This window comes from Molothrus ater, chromosome 6, assembly GCF_012460135.2.
Source record: "Molothrus ater isolate BHLD 08-10-18 breed brown headed cowbird chromosome 6, BPBGC_Mater_1.1, whole genome shotgun sequence".
Lineage (NCBI taxonomy): Eukaryota > Metazoa > Chordata > Aves > Passeriformes > Icteridae > Molothrus > Molothrus ater.
Window position 1 is genome coordinate 29262963 of NC_050483.2, and position 12741 is coordinate 29275703.

Sequence of the window (12741 nt, forward strand, 5' to 3'; positions counted from 1 at the left end):
CCAGAGGAAGCACTGGTCTTGGCCCCACCTGGTTCTGCACGCAAAGCCAGAGACCCTGTGCTTCATCAGGGCTTGCTCATCAGGCCCCCTTGGGAGTGGCGCTTGCAGGCAGCTGTGCTGTGCATGGAAGGCTGGCTGGGTGCAGCCCCATAGTACAGTCATGAGCACCCGTGTTTCAGGCTCTTTCAAAATGGTCAGCGTGTGGAAACTTGCTGTTTCCCAAGGGTTTTGTTGGGCCGTTGGGGAGCTCTGGCCAGAGAAGAGACTATTTCCAGCTGTGGTGAGCCAAGTGTGAACTCACTCTGGGCAAGATGCCCAGATCTACTGGTTTTCTCTTGCCAGAAATCCTCGCCCTCCAGCCAGCGATACCAAGCTCAGTTTCCGCCAGTCCTCAGCTGAAGACCTCTGAAGGGAAAAGAGAGTAAGGAAACCAAGCAGAACGAGATACTGCTGAGAGGAGGCAAGGGGAATAACTGAAGAGCTTTTGCAGGGGTACAATGGTGGTGTGTTACCATGGAGGGCTGACTGTTGTGGGTGAGGGCCAGCAAGAGGTGTAGAGACCTGCTTTTCCTAGGGCGAGTAGAGATGTAAAAGTGGCTGCTGGTGGTGCAAGGGATTGGCTTTTCTTGGTTAGGCAGAGCTACCTGACCCACAGGGCCATGGCATACTGCTGGCTGGCTGTACCATCAGGATAGTCACCTGTGAATGAGTATTGTTGCCTTTATTGTAGTTTCAACACACTGGGGATTTCTTCTGTAAAGTAGGATCTTGCTTTCCTGTTTTGTGGAAGGTGCCTTTCAAGGTGGGGAGACTGTGTCTGGTAATCTTGCCTGCCTCATATCTGGGAGTCTTGTCTTTCTCAGAAAAGGGATGGCCACAAAAAACTTTATCTTCCAGAGCTGATAATCCCCCTTGTTGCAGCGTCTCCTTTGGGATAGGACTTCTTGCAGGGATCCATTAGTCCAGTTGCTTTTCTGCAGACTGCTCTGTAGTCAGGGAAAGAGTGAGGAGGTGTATGTGTCAGGTGTGGAGGGAGCCTCCCTGCCCATTACTTGTATGGATTTCTGGTCCTCCCAATGCTGGCAGCAATTGCTAGTAAAAGGAAATTGCTGTTCTTTTTGGTGAGTGCCTTTGGCTTTTGGCAGTGTGAGTGGTTGCCTTTAGCTGTTTGGTTCAAGCTAGCAGGTCTCTCTTAAGACATTCTAAAAGGCCTGGCCTGTATTCATGACTTGCATGATGAAATAAAGCATTTCAGGCATGATACCATGTCAATAATGTAGCATGCACACACCTGCCTGCATCGTGTCTTTTGGGTCCAGTCATAGAGAGGTGTTGGAGCACATGGGGTCAGCACACTAACAGAAGACCTTCTGTTCCTGCAAACACACCTCCTCCAACACTGATAATTTTCATGTGCCAGCATATCATTTAGTGACACATGACACAGCTCCTTCCTGTTGCAGCTTGTTGCAAATAGTCTGACCTAGCCAGCTACTAACAGCCTCCTACAGGGTGGACTGCTGAAATCTTTTTCTATCCTAAACCCAAAGGAGTATTTCTCTCCCCCTCCTATAATGGCTTATTTCTTTAAAGCTGTTAACTGGCCATAATCCAATCATTACTACTGTAATTAGTGAACTGCTTACAGTAATTAAAGCACTTGAAGCAGAATATCCTCTGATTGCAGAGCTTGGAACAAATTCTGCCTGCAGTCCTGTGAGAGGTAGTTGCTGCTGATGTCTCAGAGGGATGCAGGGGGCACAGGGCAAGCCTGGCACAGCTGCCACTGCCTCTTGTGCCAAGCCCCAGCGGGCACCATGTGGCCTTTCCACGGTGGGGGGATGCCTCAGAGCCCCATGGGTGTGAGCTGGTGTGCCTAGCTTAGGGTGGTGCTGTCAAAAAGGAGCCTTCTTTTTGCAGGCTGTGGCAGAAGATGGTGGCCTTGGGTGGAACTCCCAGGGCAGCAGGTGACAATGAAGATGTGATGTGCTGGTACTTAACATTTGGTTTATACAGGGTAGAACATCACTGTCACAGCAGGCTCAATGTCTTCTTGCTGTCAGGGACCCTCTTGTCCCAATGTGTGGTGCCTGTGCTCTCCCTCCACCTGCCAAAGCACTTAATTCATGGGCAAGGCCAAGGGACTTCAGCTTTTGGCCCTGTAAATTCATTCCTGCAGGGTTTCCAGGCAAACACATCGCTTGCAGCTTTCTTCAGCCACTTCTCTTGGGAGCAATGAGACAGCTTTCCTGAGGGCTTCACCTGCCCTCCCTCTATACTCTGGCAGGAGGGCAGTGTCAGCATGCCTTTGTTACCTTTCCTCATGTTTACCTCCTGAGATGAAGCTGTTGTAACTTGAGCTCTTCCTTCTTGAGGAGGAGAAGGGCCATGGTGAGGATCAAGTGTGGGCAGCTTTTGAAATGGAGGGCCCTGCTGGATGAGGAGGAGTGAGGGTGGGTGACTACATGCAAGTACAGCAAGGAAAGGCTGTGCAGTGGTAAAATTCCTCATTGTCCAGCTGGCAGGCATGCTGTACTCAGCAGCTGTGGAAGGTATTTGTTGGCAATATTTGGCCTGTGATGGAGTCAGAAAAATTAAAAATCTTTCTGGCCTAAGGAGGAGGTTTTTAAAAAAACCACCACCACTAGCAAAACCCAAACCAAACAAACACGATTACTACTGCCACCCTCAAAAAAACACCCCAAAATAACACAAAATGCATCCATCCAAAACCCACTCCCATTGCAGTGTTTTCATTTTGCTCTTCAGAAATTATTGTCCAGTCTCCAGGCTTTATTCCTGTGTGGTGCTGGGCAATAGAGGCAGGTCTGCACCATGGCCCCTGGCATGTCAAATGGAGAAAAAGAACTTCTAATGAGAATGCATTTCTTCCATGTGCTCTGGATTTAGCCTAGGACAGAAGAGATGTTCTTACCCCTTTGGACCATGTGCATGTTGTCAGCCTCCACCGCTGCTGTCCTACAGCTTAACTTGTTCAGAGCTGTGTGGAAGGTTGAAAATGTATTTATTGCCATTCAGGGCAGAGTGGTCAGTAAGGTGGGGAGGAAGTCCTGGGGTGCCAGTGGCCAGAGGTGTGCCAAGATCTCTGCCTGCTGGCCTGAGCAGAGTCTGTCTGTTGCCTTGCACTCTGCCTGTGCAGCTCCCTGCATCTTCTTGCACTCTCTTATGGGGCTTGTAGCCTGCAGGATAATTGGGGAAAGGGACCATGTTTCTGCTGTGTTTGTACACCTGCCTGCACCACAGAACTCTGATCTGTGAGCGTGGTTCCCAGATGATGCAAGGCAACAAGCACTGAAAAGATGGTAACTGACTTTAAATTTACCTTAGTTTTTGTTGCTTTTAGGTATTACTTTAAGACCACTTGTGCTGATTTCAGTACTTCCTGTATGTGATGCTTGGGTGTAATGCACTTGATTCAAAGATATGATTTTCAGTTCCATGTTCTTCTGCACTACCACCATGTGTTTGACTTGGTTTCAGGTATTGGTGCAGCCACTGTCAGCACACCCTGATTGAGTGCTCCCAAGTGTCTCTTCAGGACCAAGCCTAGTGATGGCCACTTCAAAGGGGTTCTTCTGTGTTTCTGTGATGTGTAGCTTCAGATATTTGCTTTCACTACATCGCTACAAATTTGCAATTACATATCCCTTTCTTAACGCTCTTTCAACTCTTCTAGTGCAGTAGAGCAGTATTTGGTAGTGTGTTTCTGATGTGGGTGTAACCAGAAAATAAAATCACCGCATACTATATTTTGTTAAATTTTGCTTTGAGTTTAAAGCAATCTTATAGTACTCCTTGATATCTTTTTCTACCTGTATATCCCTATCCCAAATTCTACCTCCTCCTCTTCTTCCTTTCTTTTCTTCCCTCACCTTCGTTAACAGGCGCTGGGAAGGGAAATGTGTTCCCATCTTATTCTGCCATTGTGTTCAGTGATCTCACGTGCTTTGGATTGAAGATTGCTGTTCTACTTAGGTGAGTTGCTGGCTTTCATGGTCTGATACATTAACAAAATTATGTGCTGCTGGAGAGAGATTTTGAAACTTTTTGTTAGTAAGATTTTAATAATTACCTTTATCTCTTTCATCTAGAGACTATTTTGGTGGTGCCTCTGTCCTTCAGAGGTTATTTAGAAGCCCCCCCCACTGGGAGTGGGCTTCAGCAGCCTCTGAGCAAGCATTGCTCTGCTTCTGAGTGGGGCAGCAGTGGGGTGGCTTGAGGTAGAGGAGTGTTTGTACTGGGCACAGTCAGGCTGTGGGGATTGAAGGTTTGTATTCAGGGTGCACAGCCCATCCAAAGGAGCATCTCTCCAGGCAAAGAGCAAAGTTCTTCATCAGTGCTGTACACAGTAAGAGGTGTCCTTTGGGTAAGTGTGCCTCTGGGAATGAGTACTGTCCTCCTGCTATCATGAAGAGTGAGGCATCTGCAGAGCTCACTTGGGTTTCTGTTCCACTCTGACTTTCCTGTGTGGTGGATTGGTAGGTCATCTTCTCCTTTGACCTCTTCTCATGTGAACCCTTAACACAGTTTTTAAGGATGCTTATTTGTCATGAAACTGCAGTGCCCAGAACAACCACCACCATTCTGATCTTAGTAGAAGAGAAAAGAATAAAAATATTTACTAGACATGCTTGTTTCTATCAAGCTAACTGGGATCTAATTTACCCTCCATTTGCTACTTGTTTTGCTTTCCCAAGAAGATATTTGTGGTCAAAATATTTCACATATGTATATTCAGGATAATGCACTCCAGAGATCTGAATGTAGTTTATATAGTGCTTATCTGCTTTTTGACTTGTTAACTTTGCTACTTCTGCAGCCTTGCAAAAAGGGTGAATAAATGTATTGTGTAATTGCTGTCTGTAAAGTGAATTCTAGAGAATTTGCCAGAGGGTGACATAAAGTATATTCGAATTTACAGTTCCTGATGATTCCAAATACCTGCCAAAATCTTGTTTCACACCTAATTTATTTAACTTTGGCATATGCAAGTGCTGAATGTTCTCCCTTCCTCCATTTACTTGGGACAAGACTAACTCCAGATGCAGTTTCAGAGTCTCTAGTCCAGTCAGACTGTGCTTGTCTGTCACTTTTTCTCAGTTGGATGCATCAGTACCTGAATGTGCTGTGGAAAAGTGAGCTTTGAGCCAGATCAGAGTTGATCACCGCTGAGCCTAAGGTAAAGAGAAGGAGGTAGCAGGGTGGGGGAAGTGAAGGGTAAGTGCAGAGAGTGAGACTGCCCACTTAAATGGTGACATGCCAATAAAGTGGTCGATGTCAGCCGTGAAACCAATCCCTTTGGAGCTGCAGCAAATGGAGAGGGCACCCTGCTCCTGGCAGCCGAAGGAGCTAGAGGTTTGTGCTTTTTTCCAGGCTTCTGAATACCTTTTGCTATGTTGGAAAGCAAGGCAATGCTTTCCCACTTTATTTAAGCCCTGCCCAAATTCCTTGAATTTTTGCACCTTGGTCCAGGTGATAGTTCTAGTTTGCATGTGAAAAGAATGAAGTGTCTGCCAACTCTCCATAGGTAGGAATGCAGCTTAAAACTTGCCCACCTCTAGCCATGCAAATATCTGAGATTGAGGAAGGGTTTTGAAGTAGGGAATGGAAGTCTGCCTGACACAAGTAAGTCCTGTTGGAAGCAGTGAGACTGTGCTTACTGCTTGACAGAGTACGTAGGCTGAACTAGCCAAAGCTGCCTGAGAAATAGCTGTTTGTTCCCTGCCTTGCAAGGCACAGCCTCTACATTGCTCCCACATTTACTACTTGGGCATGAACTGTGAGCCAGATGAAAAATCTTAATTGGTGTTAAAATTAATTTACCAAAACAATAAGAGGAAGAAGAGTTAAACTTAGATAGCTCTCCACAGTGAAGGAGCAGCAGGAGAATGGGAAAAAGCTGGAAAGAGTCTAAGAAAAAAACAGTTTGGACTGTTTTTCATGTGGAAATAAATACTGACACATCTGTGTTCTGAACATCACATTGCCTGATTCCCCAAGCATTGGCCCTGGACTGGGATTTGGCATCTGTCTCACTTTCAAGTCCAGTGCAATCTCCTGCCTTCTGGAAGCGAGTGCTTGGTGACTGGTCAAAGAGCTGCTGCACAGCAGCTGCTGGGCTGGGAAAGAGGCTGCTGCTGTTAACTGGCTCCTGTTAGGCCTGCAGAGATTGCCAGAGCTCAGTGCAGCTCTCATGAACTCAGTTGCTGAAGCTTTGAGGCAACAAAGCTGCTGAGCAAGTGCAGTATTCCAGCCCTCCAAGACTGAAAGCTCAAAACCTGAAGACTTTGCCATGCTGCTTTGCAGAATATCAGACTTCTTCCATGAACAGGTACCAGTAGTCTGATCCCCCATCTTTAAATGGGGGCCAGAGTGCTGTAGGGAGCTTATGGAACACAGGGTTGTACTATGGGCTGGCCCCTCGTGCCTGGGAGCTGGTGCTTCCCTTTGGGTTAATACAACAGGGCTGGTTGCTGCTGCAGTGGGAATTCCCTGTCAGCAGGGAGATGCTTTGCTGTAGTGGCCCCACTGATGGGTGCCTGGCTCTTTAGCCCGTATCCAATGCATAGGGCTCTGATGTGGTCTGTTTTTGCTACCCTGTCACTGTTCATATGAACATCTATTGTTCTGCTAGCTGTTGCTTCAAATGTAGTTCAAAGTCAGCAGCATGAGCATGTCAGGGCTCTGTTCTGAGGTAGACCTCAGCCTACAGCAGTCCTAAATACAGAGGTGCCACACAGAGAGCAGGAGACAGGCCCTAAATTATCAGGGTTGGGTTCTTAAGCATCAGGAAATCAGGAAAAAAAAGTGCTAGAGTAGCCTGCTAAGCAATGCAAGTGGCTTAGCAGTTTTGGCAGCTGAGAAGGGAAGAAATAAATTCTAATTCACTTAACAATACCTTACCTGTGTGCAGAAATGAGCTGGCTGGCTCATGGCATGGGAGGCTGTCTAATGTGGAAATGACTAACTTCCTCTGGCAGTACCAGTATGCTGCATAGGATGTAGGAGGTAGGATGTGAGGAGGTCCTGGGCCACTAATAAGTGTAGCTAGGCTTGTTAAGTATCAAGTTAAATTTAATCTGTGAAAACTCTTTCTGAGTTGAATTGTCTGATTTCTGCAGGAAGAAAATATTTCCCTTACAAGCACAATGCTGTGTGGCCATCAGACTGTGTAAGAGGAAGTAAGGGTCTTGCAAAGGTTAGCTAGGTCCTGCGTGCCTTGGTAATAGCATATGTGATCCCATGGAAGGGCAGAGAATCCCATGGGAGCAGAGGATTGAAATTCTTTACTTACTGTGTTCTAGCCTCCTGGTTCAGGTCACTTACTCTCCCCAGCCTGTGGTGGTGCTGGTGTTGGGCTGTGTGGCCATTACTGTGTGATGAGTGGTGTGGCAGCAGCTGGAGGGCTGCCCTGTGCCACATGCTTGTGTGGCAGCCAGGGTGTCCCAGGGTGATGGCCAGTGCCACCGGAGTGTGTGACAATTGCCTGATTGCTTGCTGAGGAAAGACTTGGGACAGCTATACCCTTGCCCTTCCAGCCCACCCACGGCTTATTCAGCATGTTGGGAGTGAGATTATTTCTTCCTGGCCCACAGACAGGATCAGCTTCAGCTTCTCACTGAGGCATCTTAATTACCCATACCCTCTTCCCTGTGAAGCTGCAGGCAGTATTGCCCAGCCATGTGCTTGGGTCAGAGCAGGGGAGATCACCAAACATCACATGTCCAGGGGGCTGATTGTGGTCGGAATTGCACACATCCTTCTGCTACCTTCTGTTGTGTGGGTGTGGCTCTTCAGAGGAGACAGGGGCAAGCACCAAGCTGAGGACAGAAGGCCGGTAGGTTTGTGGAGACTGTTTTGCTGTTCCCACTGCAGCTTTGTGCTGACGTGCAGCTGCCAGCAGGAAGAGGGTTAAGCCCGCATATCACATGACATGATTCTGTTTACTACATATTTCTCATAATCGGGACTGGCATCCAAATCCAGATGATTAGCACTTAACCAAAGACCCTGAAACAATGTGTGTCATGTTTGTATTCCTCTGAAGCTATGCAGTCTGCCATCATGTCTCTTGCAGAGACATGATTCTCCCTGCAGCCTTCAAGGGAGCTATGGAGAGAGCAGAAAATGAACAGTGTTATGATGAAGACTGGGTTGGACCAAACTACATTCATTTTAGTCTAAACTTGAAGCCAGGTGAATTTTGCCAGAAATTGACTTAGACCATAACAACCTGATCTCTACCAAAGGAGGTTCTTGCCTTACCCTGGTCTGAAATTAGAGCACCGGCTCGACAGTGACAGTCAGGAAATGAGACTGTGCCCCTTGGCTTAGGGGTTTGGGTGGGTATTGCTCAGTGCTGAGTACAAGCTGTGATGGTGGAGAACTAAGTATAAAATTCACGTTAGTTTTTGAGGTGTGGTTTTGGATAAGAGGAAAGGTGTAATTTCACAGCACAGTCTATACTTTATTCTTGCTATCGTCATGGGCATTACTGTAGCAAACTTCCATGGGGCCCAAGGCAGGTTGTGATTTACCTTTCTATTAGTCCTTCTGCACAAGGCAGTTCTCTCTGTCTCTTTCTCCCTCCTAACAAACTTATCTCTGCCCATACACAGCACGTGGCTTTTCTGTTCTCCGGTGTGGTAGCAGGTCATTTGTCCTCCTTAGAGCTTCAACACTTGGCAGCAACCTGCATTGCAGCCGTTTCTGAAAACAGATTGCAGAAATCTGTTTTTTCCCTCGCTTCTTCTAAAGGTCTTTTTCCATCCCCCCCTCTTTCTGTCTTATCTGAAAAGTCACATCATCATCCATGGATAAAATTTACACAAAGTAAACATGGGAGAGGAACGATGAAGAGGTGTACCTTTTCCCCAGTTCCCTATGATGAATCCAATGCTAATGGAAAAAGGATTTCTCTTGACTGTCCTGTGTGTTATTGGAGTCTACCTGCTTAGGAAACTCTTGGGCTGAAGAAAATTAGGAGAGGTTTTCTGATCTAAGCACAGGCTTGAAATAAAACTATCCATATGTCTGCTAGTAGTGTCAGGAGGACACTACTTTTTTTTTCTCTTTTTTTTCTCTTTTTTTTCACTTTTTTTTTTCTCAGCCTCAGTGACTCTTTACTCCTTTGTACATCAGGAGGAAAGGAGGTGAATTCCTGCTTTCTATTCTGTTGAGTGTTGGCTGTGGCTGCTAATGTATGGTACCGTTTCTTAGCCATGGATATTAAAAATATAGCACATTGAGTCTATCTTGAATTATCTTTTTTATTATGGTCTTACACTTAACTGTGCTGTTGAAAGAGAAAGCTACTTCCAGCAATACTGTCAAATTCCTCTAATTAGAAGACTTGTGGTAGATGTCTTAGGGTGCTAGCAAGGTACCTATTTTCAGTAGATATTGACAGATCTTGTATGGACATTTCTGAAATACAATATTTAGGTCTTCTGAAACAAGTGACAGTAAATGTTCCTTGACTGTTTGTACCAAGTTAATTTGACTTCTGCATAGTAAGTTACACTGCTGTTTGTTATCTGCGTGTACCTTGCCTTGCTCAGAAGATTCTTTATTTGAGAAAACAGACAGCAAACATAATGGCAGTGATCAAGACTGCACATGAACTGCATGTCCTCCATTTAAGTTATCTATTTCTTGTCAGTGGTTTAGAACCAGACTGAACAGCCATGCATTTTTTTATGTGTAACCATTAGGACAGCCATCAAGTGTCAGTTGTGATACTAAGCTGAACTGCAAATGTTTTGCTTAGCAACTGTTGCAAAGGAAAATTGTCAGGCAACAGCAAAATTAGGAATGGTGAGTATGGAAGGCACTCTTTGTGAGAGATGAGCTGTACTCTGACGTGTTATCTGTGACTAAGTGATTTGGCATTTTCTTACACAAACATGTAAGAATATGAGCGTTTCCGAACAGGCATCAAAGCAAGACAAGTCTAATCCCCTAGGTCTGCCAATGCTCCTGCTAGCCTGGCTGTTTGTGTGTAGTAGATATTTGTATGCAGTTTACCAATAAAGGGCAGCAGGGTTGAAGAGCTTGACGTGGTGGTAATTTCTGCTGCCAATCCTTGGGCAGCAGTGAAGAATTTGGGTGGCTATCCAACCATGGTAACTGAAGAAATCTGGTTGGCTTAGTCATTCTTCATCACGAAACCATACCTTTTCCCCTAAAATACATGATTTACCTGAGAGGACCGTGACCAATGCTGTATTTGAGATTTCCCTTCTGTGGGATTATGCCAAGGTTGATGGTGATGTAAGCACAAGTGTGAATGAGGTACTGGCGTGTCCACTCTTAAATACAAAGCAAGATGGGGCAAAATGATGAGTCACCCTGTGTAGTGTCTGCAGAGGTCCTTGTTCAGTACTACGGGCTGTGGAGCTGGAGGGTGAATCTGCAATAAAGTAGATTAATTTTGTCATGTGTGGGTGTGCACATATTATAGAGAACACTGTGTTTAGTCTCCATGAAGGGGGCTAATCCAGCAGTCTTTGGGCATAAAGTCTGAAATAAGAAATTGGTACTAAGCTAAACTGCTTTAATCATTCGTGTTAAGCAGTGTCTGTGTTCACATGTCTCCTGCCCTTACTGCTGTAATCTTAACAAGAGGCTGTCTGAGGAGAGGCATATGAGCAGCAGTTGGGTATCAGAATACAAATACTGTCAGAGTAAGAGCACTTTCATTAGGTGTTACTTATTCATGGGAGAAACGATTAAAGGCAAAAGAAACCTCCCTTGAACTGGCACATGTGATGCACCTCAGTGTGCAGGAGCCTTTCTACTGGGTTATATGTGAGAGGGTGCTTGGCATATGTCTTACACACTAGTTTTTACTTGATTATTAAATTCTATGCAAAAAAAAGGATTAAAAAATTATGTAAGGAAGAGTCAAGGTACATCTTACATCTTAGTAGTAGGCTGCCCAGACTGCTTGCCCAGTCTTGAAGTAGAGGTTTTGTTTTTCCCAGTATCCTGCTGTTGCAGTGAGGTTTTACAGTACTTCCATTGCCTTTACAGGCCAGGGCTCAGTTGGAACCTGAGCATGCTCTCCTCAGTACCTGCATTTTCCTCCTTTCCTGTCTCAAATGTGTATCACGTGGCAGGGGGAATTGCTGTTTTTCCTGGGTGACAGCACAGCTCAAGCAGGAGCTCTCTGATATGAGAACTTCCATGTTTGAACCAGGCCATGCAGGAAACTGTTCTCAGCAAGGTGTTATCTTTTTCTGAAATTTGCTTCCTACCTGAGGCCTGGATATTTCTGCAAGTCCTGTCCTTTATGATGGAAGGATATGAGAGGTGATGGGGAGAGAGGACCCATCACTGTGATGGGTCTCAGCAGATCTGGTATGAGCACTGGTGTACCACTTGCTGTGCTTTGGGCTTGCAGTTAATGTCATTCTGTCTGCCCCATGTGGGTTTGTGTCCTCTTACCAGGAATACTCATTGTTGCAAGCTTACAACTAAAGGCAGAGTCCCTGCTCCCTCATCCTACTCTCAAATTAAATGTCTTGTGTAAATAATTCACCTTTTCCTGAGCAGAGACCTCATGTTTATCCTTCACATCAGAAGTGGGAGCATCTCCAGCCTCATTCCCTGCTGTACCTATGGAATTTCTTTCAGTCATTGTAGTAAGGGGTCTGTGTTGCTCTGTCACAGAAATAGTGCTGTCGTTGGTCCCTCCTGTATCTCTTCATCACCATGCATATGAACATAGTGTGAAACGGGCCCTGGGGTTTCTCCAAAGCTACTGGAGGAGGCAGGTGCTGCTGGCAGACACTGGAGAAGCCTGTGCTGTTGTTGCTGGCTCTCTTTTCCTTGCAATTAATTAAAAAGACTGTTGTAAAAAAATAAGTGCTACTTGGATGCACCTGCTTTTCCAAAGGCTGTGCAGCTGGTGGAAAGCAAATGGTGTGTAACAAGTGAATGGGCTGTGTAAGCAGGCACCCTGTGTAGCTTTCAGGGCCTTTGCAGTGCAGGCAAGAGGGTTGGTTTGAATTAGATATAAGAGGGAAGGTTTTTACAATAAAGGTGATAAAACACTGGAGCAGGTTGCTCAGAGAGGTGTTGGGTAGAAATATGCACCTGGAAAGATTGGGTGGGCCTCTGAGCAACCTGGTGTAGCTGAGGATGTCCCTGCTCACTGCACTGAGAGTGGACTGGATTAAAGGTCCATTGCAACCGGAACTATTCTGTGATTATCTGCATCACAGAAAACAAGGTGTGCCTGTTGTCCTGGTAAAAGTAGTGGTTCCAGCTACCCATTTGCAAGTATAAAGCAGCAGGCATCCTTGTACTTTGTTCTTCTTGACTGCCAGCCAGACTGCAAATAGCTTCCTGTGGTCAGGAGCCACATCTGAGAGTTTCAAAGGCAGCATATGCTGGCTGGGGACCTTGCAGCTAAAAGAGCATACATTTCAGATGAGATCAGAGCTTACTAGAAAGGAAGAAAAAACTCTGAGGAAGGGTATGAGTTAAGAGATACGATTGCATGTGTACTCAGTCTAGGCAAATAATGTGTTGTGATGATTCACACTGGTTTTGATGCCCTGTTTTGTGGGGGATGCTGAGGACTTTTTGAAGCAGTCCGGTTCTGATATCAACCCAAAATTTGTATTTTTGTAAGACTATTTCAGAACTTGCAATACACAAGGTACAAAAGTACTCCAGCCTTTGCATGGTTTCACTTTTCTGTATGAGAGAAGG

The 12741-nt window shown here is 45.7% G+C and overlaps 1 protein-coding gene across 7 annotated transcripts in view; it reads left to right on the top strand.

The window, feature by feature from the left end:
* ACTN1 (actinin alpha 1) overlaps window positions 1–12741 on the top strand; it is an 86133-nt gene that overhangs the window by 9162 nt on the left and 64230 nt on the right. The window contains exon 1 of one of the 7 annotated variants that reach the window (XM_054515044.1): window positions 3932–3996. The exons of the other annotated variants lie outside the window; for them this stretch is intronic. The gene's annotated coding sequence lies outside the window, so the exon portion shown is untranslated. Of the gene's footprint in view, window positions 1–3931; window positions 3997–12741 lie in introns of those variants that run through there. 7 annotated transcript variants of the gene reach the window in all.